The sequence below is a fragment of the Pinus tabuliformis genome, chromosome 4_2, assembly GCF_031772625.1.
Source record: "Pinus tabuliformis cultivar Carrire ecotype Pingquan chromosome 4_2, CPIR1, whole genome shotgun sequence".
Lineage (NCBI taxonomy): Eukaryota > Viridiplantae > Streptophyta > Pinopsida > Pinales > Pinaceae > Pinus > Pinus tabuliformis.
The window spans coordinates 414,984,152-414,997,217 of NC_142304.1; the positions used below are offsets into that span (position 1 = coordinate 414,984,152).

General features: G+C 34.1%; 1 pseudogene; it reads left to right on the plus strand.

Annotated features, from left to right (window-relative positions):
* The first annotated feature begins 8,014 nt into the window (after window positions 1-8,014).
* On the plus strand, window positions 8,015-10,395 carry LOC149169718 (F-box/kelch-repeat protein At5g60570 pseudogene; annotated as a pseudogene).
* Window positions 10,396-13,066: the final 2,671 nt, after the last annotated feature.

Below are 13,066 nucleotides of genomic sequence, written 5' to 3' on the forward strand. Positions count from 1 at the left end.
AATTGTTATTTTAATTATATTTATCATATTATATGTCAATTAATTTAAAATTTTTAATCTCTTTTTATTTTACCATCAATTTTTAAATTCAATTTTTGCACCAAGAGGTTCTTTACAACCCAACTAGATAATGTTTTATTAAAACACCCATGAGGTGTAGATCAATTGGTTTGAGTGGGTTATGGTCCCCTCTAACTCTCAAGTTCAAACCTCGTGCATAGCGATTGAGGATGGAAGCCACGTTTGGGGGAATTAAACTATCCCAAGGGGCATCCAAGCTCGATTGAGCTTCACAAAATCTTGGTGATAGCATCTCATTAGTGGTTGGCCTTGGCCTAGGCTCAACCTAGTGACAAAAAAAATGTTATATAAGAAAAATATAATAATAAAATACTTGCATTAAAAAAAAATTAAATATAAGTAGGTTTTCTAGTTAAAAAATACAAGTCAGCTCTAAAATAAATTCAGAGTTATGTGTTTGACTTAGAACTAGAAAAAATAATAAAAAATAAAAATCATTAACTTATGTATATTATTATAATAATAACAAAGGTTTAGATTTGATTATGAGTTGGACATGTCCACAGGACTTTGAATTGACAGTGAATGGTGCACTGTGTTAAGGCACTTCTTGTGATAGGTCATTGGTTCAAATCCTCTATGGGTGTTAGCCATATAAAAGAAGAATAAGAAGATTATGATTATGAGTTGATAATAAAAAATAGAAAAAAAAAAAAAAAGAAATTTATTTATGCTACTAAAAAGGAATGAAATTTATTTATACTACTAATGAAATTAGAAAAATATTAGTTTTTTATTAGTTGACAACACGCACAAATATAGACAAATAAATGAATCCATCTTACATTCATCTATCAAACATAAAAAGCGATCAAATTTCTTGTTATATAATTTTTTTATCATTCAATAAAAAATAATTCATACATCACATAAAATTAACCAATAAAAAACTTTACATTTTAAGAAATTTAATCTCATTATTTAAATATTATTTTCAAGAACTAGTAATATTTGGTTTTAATAAATTAATTTAAATATTATTTTTCAAAAACTAGCTGTTTAATATAGCCATTACCTATTAATATTTTTAATAAATTAATGAAATAATATCATTTTTTTAAAACTAGCCGTTTAATATAACCCTTAATAATATTTGTTTTTAATATATTAATAAATTAATATTATAATTTAAACATTATTATTCAAATATAGTCATTACTTGAAATTATGTCTCTACATTGCTCTCTATTTAAGCCTTTGTCATGGTATGCATTTCCATCTGGTCCTGATGATGAACCACGCTTGTTGGTTCGAAACGTGTGAGCCAAAAATTCTCTCATGTGATTTCTACCGAAAGACTATATTTAATTCATTATAGATCACAGAAACTTGAATACATAAATTTAATCTCTTTATCTTTAATCAATCTAAATATAAAATACATTTATTTTAATACAAAATTTAATTAAAAATTTTAACTAATATTTTAAATCCCATCAAAATCATAACATTATTAAATCTATTTTTATTTTCCAAAGCATGCATCCCTTCAAATGCTTAAGTAAAGGAGTGGTTCATGATGCTTTCCATTTAATTAGTTTTCAATATTATTATTGACTTTTCCATAATAATAATTAAATATATATCTTAAAAAATTATAAATATGGGAATATAACAATTTTATTTATTTAAAAAAAAAACATATTTTTTATTAATAGGAATAAAAATTATACTGTGTATGTATTCATAGTGTATGTAGTATGAGTCACAAAAAGGACAAGACATTATAAGAGAAAGCATAAATATGGTCATAGTAGAGCAGTAAGCCAAAAATGCCAAACATCTGCTAGAAAATAAAAAACACAAAAAATTAAAAAATATGTTTATGGATGACAATTTATGCTGTTTTTTTTCCATTTTTCCTTTCTTATGTTACATTTTTTGCCATCCTTTAGGATTTGGATCAATCAAAACCAAAGCAAGTTCTTGGCCCCCATCTAAATGAGGAGAATCTTTGTCCAAACTAGAGGACTCTGAAACATGTGCTTGTTTAGTGCCTCCTTGACTTATCAGAGGCTGTCGATTTCCTAATTTCGGAACTGTCGAGGGAGGAGTGACTAAAACATCTTGAACCCCCTCCATTTTTTCTTCATTTTGTTTAGGCTGTGTCACTTTATTTTCCTCCTCCTCATCTTTCGAATGAGGAGAGTCATTAAACTGCCATCCCTTTAGTTTATTTGGCTGCTTCTTTTTCTTCTTTGGGATATTCTTCGCCAAAGGGCATGTGTTATGAAGGTGACTTGTTTGAAAGCACACACAACATCTAAAGGTTGTGTTCTCGTAATCTAGAATTTCTGTCCATTGAAAATTGTTATGTTTCAAGATGATGTGTTATGGTAATTCCCTACTGAGATCTATCACCACACATATCCTAGCATAAGTGAATATTCATTTTTATGTTCTCTCCATGTCCATTTTTTAAATTTTGCAAGTTTATTCCCGATGCGTTCAAGAACTTGGTGGTGCCAGAAGGGAAGTGGAACATTTGGAAGTCTTACCCATACTGACATGAAAGTGACCACAATTAGATGTCCAAGAAGTGTACACCCACTAGTGTAATGCTTCAAGTTTTGGCTAGAAACCGTTGAATATGCATATGATGGCTTTTGATTCTAATGCAGTGAATAGATATGATACATGTGGGTTTTTGACCTCAATGGATGGAGCTTGTTCCATTTGGTCTGTAATATATGAATCTAGATGAAAGTTTTGATTATGTTCTATAGAGGACAATGTTTTTCCTTTAACTGTAATGGTCTTCCCTTGGACATCATCCTTAAAGGAAATAGAGGGACCATTTGAGGTCCTAGCACCATTTTCTCCCTCACCAAGAACTTGAGAAACTAAAAATTCTAGATAATTTCAAATTTTTGAGAAATATTTAATAAAAGAAAAACCATAAAATTATCAATGAGTTGTTAATCACCATGGTTTTTAAAACTCTTTTATCTTTAAGAGTGATTAGTCCTCGCACTACAAACACTTTAACTTCTTTATTTGTAAACATTTCCCAAATCCCAAGTAAACTCCATATCCTTTTATCCATCAAAATCATAAATAAGTAACACTTCACCTAAATGACAAAGTTACCACTGAATGCATGATAGGGTAAATATCAAAACCGTTGGAATCTTATAAAGTTCACAGTTCACTAGGTTTCCTTTATCTGTTAAAAGTGAAAACTTTGCATAAATTGATGAAAACAACTGGAATCTTGTGAAGTTTACCACGCTCCTCTTTCGGTGTGAAAAGTGAAAATGTTCTTTATCTATAGGGAAGTCATAGAAGCACTTGAAAACTTTCATCATTTTCCACTACTTTCGACAAGGAAACATCAACTTTATCATTTTCCATTGTCTCGAATCTAGGGACATCAAACAACCGGATCATTCTATGGGAACATCAACCATGGACTATTTTATATTTAAATATAATATAAATAATTTATGATTTGATTAGAATAATTTTTTTTATTTTATTTTAAACATTTTTCTTTACCATTGCATTTAAAAACTATGAAACAACACATCTGAAAAAGCTAAAATCCACTTAGTAAATTCAATTGGAAAAGTGACACTATAATTCTTTAGAAAGGAGAAAAAAGGAGTTTTCACATATAACTTAATTCAAAACTATTTCTATCAATAATTATTGATTGGCTCTGGTTCACTGAAGTAGTTGAATATTTGAGTCATACTCCTTTGGAAAGTGAAAAAAAGTTTTGACACATGATACCATAAATACAAAACTACCACCATCAATAATTATAAATTTCGAGTTGGAAAGTTTCAGGCTTATATTTAATTATGATATGAATGTTGATTTATGGATAATTTTAAAATATATTGGACATACTTAATGCTAATAATAAATGTGGAGGAGCTGAGATAAGTATGAGATATAATAATTTTATGATTATATTAAGTATATATTGGAGGAGTTGAGATAAGTATGAGATATAATAATTTTATGATTATATTAAGTATATATTTTTGTTAATAAATGTGAATATGTTCTAGATAATTATTAGATATAATAATATTATGATTATATTGGGAATATATTTTTGTTATTACTTTTAATTAAGTTGAATTGTATTGAATATGTGTTTATTAGAGATGTTATCAAAGAATGTGGAGAAATATTCTCTAATTTGTTTTCTTATAAGAATTTAAAAAAGAAAGAAAGTATTATTATGTTATCGTAACTAGTTGAATTGCATCTAGGGCATTCTGTAAATTGTTGGAATATTAAATTTGCCTGATCTCTTTTTTAATGGTGGTAGATATACTCTGTGGTTGTGTTTGATCTCTTTTTTAATGGTGGTAGATATACTTTGTGGGGTAGGCAGACTTAGCCTGGATGGTTGGGAGTGCCATTATTAACCTCCCTACCCAAGTTCGAAACACATGTATATACTTTGTGGGGTACGCGGACTTAGCCTGGGTGTTTGGGAGTGCCATTATTAACCTCCCTACCCGGGTGCAAAACACGAATGACGTGGAAAATGTTGTTGTCTCATGACGCAACAATGATGCATCATGATGTGATGAATGTTGATATATTCGAACTTCCTCCTAGGGGTCCACCCCTCTGGAAAAAAAGATACACTCTGTGGGGTGAAATATGCTTCAAATCCTTTGTTGCCTATTTTTTCTTTTTTTTTTCATAGTCAAATAGTAACAATAGATAGGATTTTGTATGGGGAAATTACTAAGAGATGTCTGGTTACTAGTGTGCCCGTCTACAATGACGATTTTGTTCTTCTCTCCTCTGAGAGTTTTATTATTGCATTCAGAACATTGGGAATAATAGTAAGTCGAAATGCAACAATCTATTGTTTCTCCTAATGAAAGATGTCATTTTTTTCCTTGTGAAATTAAATTTGTTACTTCCTAATTTTTAGCTAAAAACACAAGTATGTGCTAACCATTCACTAGCATGGTTAATTTTGTTGGACATTATATTTATATTAGTGTTAAAGGTTTAGTTACATATAGTGTATCTTTATTAGATATTGAAATATGTGTGTTAACATTCATAAGGTTAATTGTGCTGAATATTATTTATACATTAGTGTTAAAAGGTTTAGTTAGATATAGTGCACCTTTATTAGGTATTAAAATATTATGTTTGTTACTTGCCCATTTTTTTTAGCTCATTTGTTTTGATCAAAACAAGCACATAGATGTGAAGGAAAATCATAACATGGAATTTAAGTTGTTCATGATAAAAGGAAATGCTACTATAGTTTGACTCCCTCATCTAAATTAAAAATGATAAATTCCTACACCTGACATTTACCATTTCTGGCATTGGGAAGCCACCTTGGAGAGCCTATGTAAGGAAATGGGGTTGGAGGCTTGTAATCTTAGATTTGGGACCAAGTAGTGATTGTTTGGGGTCTACCCCCAAGGACAATGACCACTTGTACCCAATGGAAGCTTCAGTCTAATGATTGCTATGATTTTTGTTATATGTGTTAGATGACTAAATTTTATTATTATTTGTGGATTTATTCCAATGAAACAAAACAATCTTAACATTTACATAAGAAGTAACTTTGATAGTACAATTTTGATAATGGACCTTATCCAATTTAAGTTAGCTTTTATATAAAAAGATTTGTGTACATTATTTTTTTATATTAACAATTGAAGAAATCGTTTTATTTAAAATTAGAAAATGAGTCAATTGTGGCTTGCTAAGTTGGTGAAAGTGGATAACTAATATAACATCCACAATGTTTCATGTCTCACCTAGTGATGTGTTAGTGATTGCACTTACACTTGCGAGATGTGCATTGATGCACACAACAATAGTTGGAGCTATGTGCAAATCCCAAACAACTTTGATAAAATAATTACCCTACTTATAATGAATACTAAACCAAAAGTGATCAAATTTATGCAAATGATTCATGCATAATGCCAAATCCAAGCACATTACCCTCGTTGTGATAAGAGGAAGTTGGTTCAAAAACGAAGAAGATTGGACATGTGTCTCTTTGTGTTAATGTTACGTGTGACTAAACCAAGATAACTCTTAGTCGCACATACTCCACATTGTCCATTCTCAACACATCACTCTTTGCTTTTCCATTAAACTCACAAGTTGGGAGAACTGCAATGTTTGCAACATTGTCAAATTGTTTCAGATAAAGAAAAAGCTAAGCTTTTCAATCCCAAACTCTATCTTATAATATTTCGAAAGAAGTCTCCATATTAAGAGAGGGATTGCTCCTCTATAATTAGAATCAATGTAATTGAAATGCTGATCACAAAACATCTAATAGAGGATGGCAAGGTTGAGCAAGTACCAAATTCATCTTGCAACCATTAAAATGTCAGTAGGAAGGATATCACCTCTATTCATAGTCTAAATGTGCTATAAATTGGTCATTATGGTTGCTGAAAATAATAGGAAGAGAAATAGGATTGAATTGGAAAAACTTACAAAACAAGAATCATTTTGGATTGGACGAACTTACAAATATAAAATATTATTGAATAATTTAGCTGTAATAGGGGCATTTAGCATTGAATCCCTTTATGCATTAAAAATAACATTTTCATCAATTCAAATTTTCAACTTTGGCAAAGATTATGTACCCACATTTTGGGGATGTAAAACCAAAAAAGATAAAAAATGTAGAATATTTAGCCTTCTTTATTACCTCTATGGACATCCCATTGGCATAAGGATCATGGTATGTGAGGACTTATACATTGCCATGGACTAGAGCTCACAACTAGTGTAAGATAACAAACAAGAAGAGATGATATTTTAGACTTGTAGAATCTATGAAATAACTAACTAATCTTGTAGCAAATGAATTTTTTTCAGCCACAAATTTTATAATGTTTTGGCAGAATTTAAAGCATGAATATAATTTTACCATGATCCAAAATTGATGCATGGTGAAACATTACCTTTACCCAATTCTAAATCATCTAAATTGGAAAAATTAAAATATAAAATTAAATAAAATTTTAGGTTATGAAAATTTTGACTCTACCTCATCAAATTCCCACAAATAGAAAAAAATTTGTTACACAATTAATCATTTGTGCAGAATACAAAACAAAAAATCTTTATATATTATGAAAAGTATTACTTAATCTTATAACAATTTCTTCCGAATGATCAAAAAACGCATAATTTCAATTGATATAAAATTCTAATCCATTTTTCAATAATTTATGTGTCTCTGGAAAACACTCTTCAAAACATTATTTAACCATAGTTATATCATAAAACATAATAAAACTCTTCTCATATTTAATATTCTTATCAAATTAAAAAAAAAAATACTCTATTACCCATTATCTAGTATTCACATATATATTCACCCACACATGTCCACTAACAAGGCTAAGCCAACATACACATTCATCGAATTAAAAAATATATATATATATATATATATATATTATTAATAATTTAAAAGTCTATTGCACCCAATTCAAGAGATTAAGATAGGGTTGCTAGATTAAGGAGCCAGGTTTAAACCCCAAACCTAAAAATGGAAACTATTAAATAGATTAAAATGTACGCTAGCATTTGCTTGGGCCACTTTGACTTTGGAATTGGGGCGGTGACCAATGGCCGACGCACAAGTGGTGAGAGACCGCCGTCTTGACGGCGCGCGAACGGCGTCAGAATAACGTCGTCACTGGCCAGTCATTGTCAACTTGCGGTGAGTTGTCAAAGGAAGGAAAGTCGGCTGGGTGAAAACGATATTTTCGGAAATCCACCCGCAGTAAATGCGACCCGGATGCAGTAAATTCTGGAAAACGACCCCCCGGGTAGAGGTGACCCGTTGCCGTGTACGGCGGGCTCGCGTTGCGTCACGGCGTAACAGTGCGCGAAACGGAGGGGAGCGTGTGTACGTGCGAGAACCGCGCGCGGAACCGTGCGGAATCTCGGGCAGAGGACACTTTGGCTCACAAAGTAAAAGAAAGAAAGAATAGAAAGCCTTCGCCTGGAGAAATTCGCAGAGCTCCAGGAGGAGGAAACACCGAAGCCTCCAGAATCCTTTCAGAGGTCGCGGGTTCGAGATTGATGGAGTTGGAGGACGATCTCAGAGCGAGATGAGTATTGCTGTGAGGTCGAAATTGTGAAATCCAGCTTCCGCTTGCTGTAATTGGTATGTAGGGGGCAAACCTTTGATCTTTGTTCTGTAGGGTTTGATTGAATTTCAGTGTTTTGTATGGTAGAATGCAAGGTGGTTATGAATAAGACAGATTTGGAGGAGGAAATTGTTGTTTTGGATGCAAATTTAGCAAGAAATAGTGTTGTTTTGCCGCAGCCTTTAATACTTTAGGGCTATAAATAGAAACTTGGGGTTTGGAAGGGATACTGTGTGTGCGCGCGTGGGTGTTGTAAAGGGGAGGTTCGGTCGGGAAGAAAGGGGAAGAAAGGGGAATATAATAAAGCTCTTCCAGCCATGTTGGACAGCCAGGGCTGTCTATTGCCACAGATTTTACCGAGTTCCTGTGAGCAACTAGAGCAACAGCAGCATTGGTACTTTGTGACATATGTGCTTGAGTTGCCTAAGATCAAGGGCGGGATGGATGGGAAAGGTAAGGAGGGATTCTTTAGTGATTTTCCGCATCGGAAAATGAGGAGATTGTCGAGGTCAAAATGTCAATCTAGGTCGAGGATCTGCAGCTTTACTGCGCAAGCGTCCTCTGTTTTTTGTCTGAAGGAGTCTGCTGACGGCTCTTCTGGGCAGCAGCAGGGGGAATCCTGTGAGGGATCTGATGATTACATTATTCCCGGACTCTATGATGAGGACATGGCGAGGAATTGCTTTGCTCAATCATCGAGATCGGATTATGGTGCACTGGCTTTGGTGAACCAAAGGTTGAATTTGCTTGTTCGAAGCGGGGATCTTTACATTTTGAGGAGACAGCTCGGAATAGTGGAGCATTGGATTTACTTGGCCTGCAATCTGGATCGATGGGAAGCGTTTGATCCCACACGGCAACGTTGGATGCGCTTGCCCAGGATGCCTGCTGATGACTGTTTTACACTTGCAGACAAGGAATCTTTGGCTGTTGGGACAGAATTGCTTGTCTTTGGAAGGGAGGTGACGGGATTTGCTATATGGAGGTACAGTATTTTGACACATAGCTGGTATAGGGGACCGCCGATGAATCTGCCTAGGTGTTTGTTTGGTTCCGCCAGTTATAAGCAAATTGCGATTGTGGCAGGGGGCTGTGATTCGACTGGGGGTGTGCTTAGATCTGCAGAACTTTATAATTCAGAGCGTGGCACTTGGGAAACATTGCCAGATATGCATTCCCCCCGAAAGCTCTGCTCAGGGTTTTTCATGGATCGCAAGTTCTATGTCATCGGTGGGATGATAAGCAATACAGAATCTCTTACGTGCGGTGAAGAATATAACCTTGAAACAAAAACGTGGAGGAGGATTCCAGACATGTTTCCTGGAGGCAATGCAGCTGCCCATGCACCTCCCTTGGTTGCAGTAGTAAATAATCAGCTTTATGCTGTCGAGTACTCGCAAAATGAAGTCAAGAAGTATAACAAGGTTACCAATGTGTGGAATGTGTTGGGAAGATTGCCTGTAAGGGCAGACTTTACAAATGGCTGGGGTCTTGCATTTAAGGCCTGTGGAAATGACTTGATGGTCATTGGAGGCCAAAGGGGACCCAATGGTGAAAGCATAGAGTTAAATTCGTGGCATCCCACACCAGAAGGGGGATCGCCAGAATGGAATGTGCTGGCAGTTAAGGAGCATGCAGGAGTTTTTGTTTATAACTGTGCAGTAATGGGTTGTTAGCTTCTTTTTTTCTGATACTTTATCTTAAAAGGGATGTTCTGTTATTTATTCATGGAACCGCTGTACAAGATTACACTGGTTTGATGGGTAGCTGCTAATCTTTTTCTTCACATCCTTGGAACAAAGAAAGTGGCACAGGTGGTGTAGCTGAGATCAGCAAGTTCAGATAAGAAGCCATCAATGCTTATTTGAGTTATCTTTCTTTTCCCTATCTCAACCAGATAATCAGTTTCTTTCGGGGTTCTCACATATGGTGATTTTTCAAACAACTTTTGTGTTGTACCAAAAGAATGATTAACTTGGTCAGACGTAATCATTGTGGGAGCTTGAGGAGAATACACACTACAGATGATTGATGTTAAGATGATAAATACTTCCATGTGGATGCTGTTATAATGTTCTTTGAACAGCTATTCCTGCAAATGTGACATGGAAAAGAATAGAACTATATTTTTCAGCCATTATGGAATGACTTTGGCTTCTTAATTCATAGTTTAAATTCAAAACCGTGTTCTTGTGTCTTTGTGAATTGTCCATGGGTGCACTTCAACTTTATAACTGTAGCATATTTGTATCTGTTGTTGATTACATTATAGAATAAACTCTTGAGAACTTTTAATTGTCAAAATTCATATGAGCATTTTGTTGGCGGTATGTTTATCATGAAATTAACATTAATTATTTTCTCCTTTTAAGTTTAGCAAGGATTAACTAGGACTATGAAAACAAGTTGACTTAAAGTGTTTTTTCTACCAGAGAAAAATCCTGTTATTTTTTTATAGATATAAAAGTATATCCATATATGCCCATGGCATTCCTGATAGGCCAAAAAGCCCCTGGCAGCTGTCCAATTAGATAGGGGAGCGGAATGAAAAAGGATCTCAGAAAAAAATGAATATACATCATTCCCTGTAAAATCCTTTTTGAAACAGTCTTATAGCGATGCATAAAAAAGTAGCCTATAGTCTGCATATATTTCGATGATGCAAAAAAGTTTTCAGGATCAGTCTTGCTGCCGTATTCCTAATTAGAACCATCAGTTATGAAAAATTCTTGTTCGGTGACCTTCTTTGTCTGTTGTAACTCCAAATGCTGGGATCCGAGTCCAGGCCAGTATTTGAGAGGTGATCTGCTTGATTCCTATCCCTGAAAACATGATCATAAATGATATTTGAGAAAGAAGAGACCAAATGTTGAATATTCTGGAAACATGGCTGGAGATTGTAATTTTGAAGCCTGGAGGAACTCTTCATCCAGTTTCTCACAAGCAGAGAATCTCCATAGATATGGAGATGAGATACCTCCTGTTCTTGAGCATGATGGAGTAAAAGCTTTAGAGCCATAAACTCTGCATAATTGTTGGTTGATGGCCCAAGTCCTGCAGAGAAGGAAAAATAATGGATGATGAGAGGAAAAGAATCCCCCCTGCACCCTCCTGGGAAGGATTTTACTTTGCCGCCCTATCTGAAAGCTTTTTGGGCATTGGAGATTGCCCAGGAAAGAAATCGGCCTTCCTCTTAGCCTGAAGGCAAGAGTAAGGTCACTGGTACCGTGCCACCACCACATTATATACTCATTTAAGAGCACCACATAGATTATTTTTTTCAAGAGCTTAATATGTCATTTTATGGGTTTTGAATCTAAGTGGGGAAGATAACTATTTTACCCAACTACCCAAGCTAAACCCAATTGAGAAATTTGTGGCCCTTTATGTTGTAGTTGGCAGCAATTAACCTCATCAAATTACTCTATGATCTTGAAAAATTACTGTGTGATCTTGAAAAGTGATCCAGTATTCCAATATTTCTATTACTATCTATTAGTGCTGGTGTGTTCTACATGCATGGTTTAATAGTGTTATTAAATATTTTGTTCAATGTATGTTCCGTCATGAAGGGTCATGGTACAGTTGGACTTAGGAACTGACAGAAACACACTATTTGTGGGAATGTGCAATCGCTGTGTTGATGCGCTCTCAATGTTATGGGCTTTGAAGGCCATCTTTTGGTTTCATTAGATTCCTTTCATTGTAAGGCTATTTTCAACTACAGATGGGTGTAGTCGACGGAGAGCAAAGAGTTCAAAGAATTCACTCGTTTATGTAAATTCATTTTGCTAAAAATGATTCAGTCACTGGTGTTTTTGCTAGTAAAGTTATTCTCCCGTTCCTTTTAGTATGGGACTTACAATTTGGGAACCTACATTTAAGAATGTTGAAAGAATGATGTATCAAAAGATTTTTCGCACTCTGCTGCTTGGGTGAGTTGAGAAATATGGTTTATATGTCTGTGGTCAAGTCTGAATGTGGTTTGTCTAATCATACAGATAGAAGGATTGTTCCATGACGGATAAAGTGCATTTGAATCATCTGTATATGTTCAATCTACAAAAAAATCTGTCTATGGAAATAGATCTTGAAATATACCCCCACTTCAAGCTATTATTATAGAGTTGCATACATCATATTATTTGTATCTTGTCATTGCTGAACATCTTGACCATTCGGTTGTAAAGAAGAGATTATAATATTGTAAAGCTTCCAACTATAAATCTCCTTAGGCATAAACACTTTGGTGGCAAAGCTCTTACAATCCAGTACATTGTTAAAAGTAATTTGGTTTTGCAGATCATGTTGATCAGCTCACATCAATTATTATTTTCAGTTGTCTATGTGAGAATTGATCTCAAATTTTGAATGCATATTCGTGTCAACCAGTCAATGTATTTTGTCTTTTCTATATATTAATTATAACTTGAACACAGGGCAGCTATCGTTGATTGGCAAGCATCTGATGCGTTGTTGGCAAGCTTTTCTTAACTTTATATCATGTCCGTGTTGACTTCCTGAAACTTACATTCAATGTTGTATTCACTTTAAATAACGTATTTTTTCCATCTTATATTGTGTTACATTGTTTAGAAATAATTCTTTGCTAGTGATAATAATTGAGTGGAAGCATCTATTTTTCCTTTGGAGTGGAAAAAATTATCAATGCATGCCCAGTAGTTGTTATTCGCACGCTTACACTAATGTCCCTTTCACTCACGAGATCCTTGGTAAATCTTTATATTTAGTAACTCCCTCTCATATAAGTGTTAATCGTAGAGAATTGTAACTCCTATTTGTTGGGATTCTTTTCGTACGATATTGGTTTTTGGTGGCGTGCTATTTCAGGG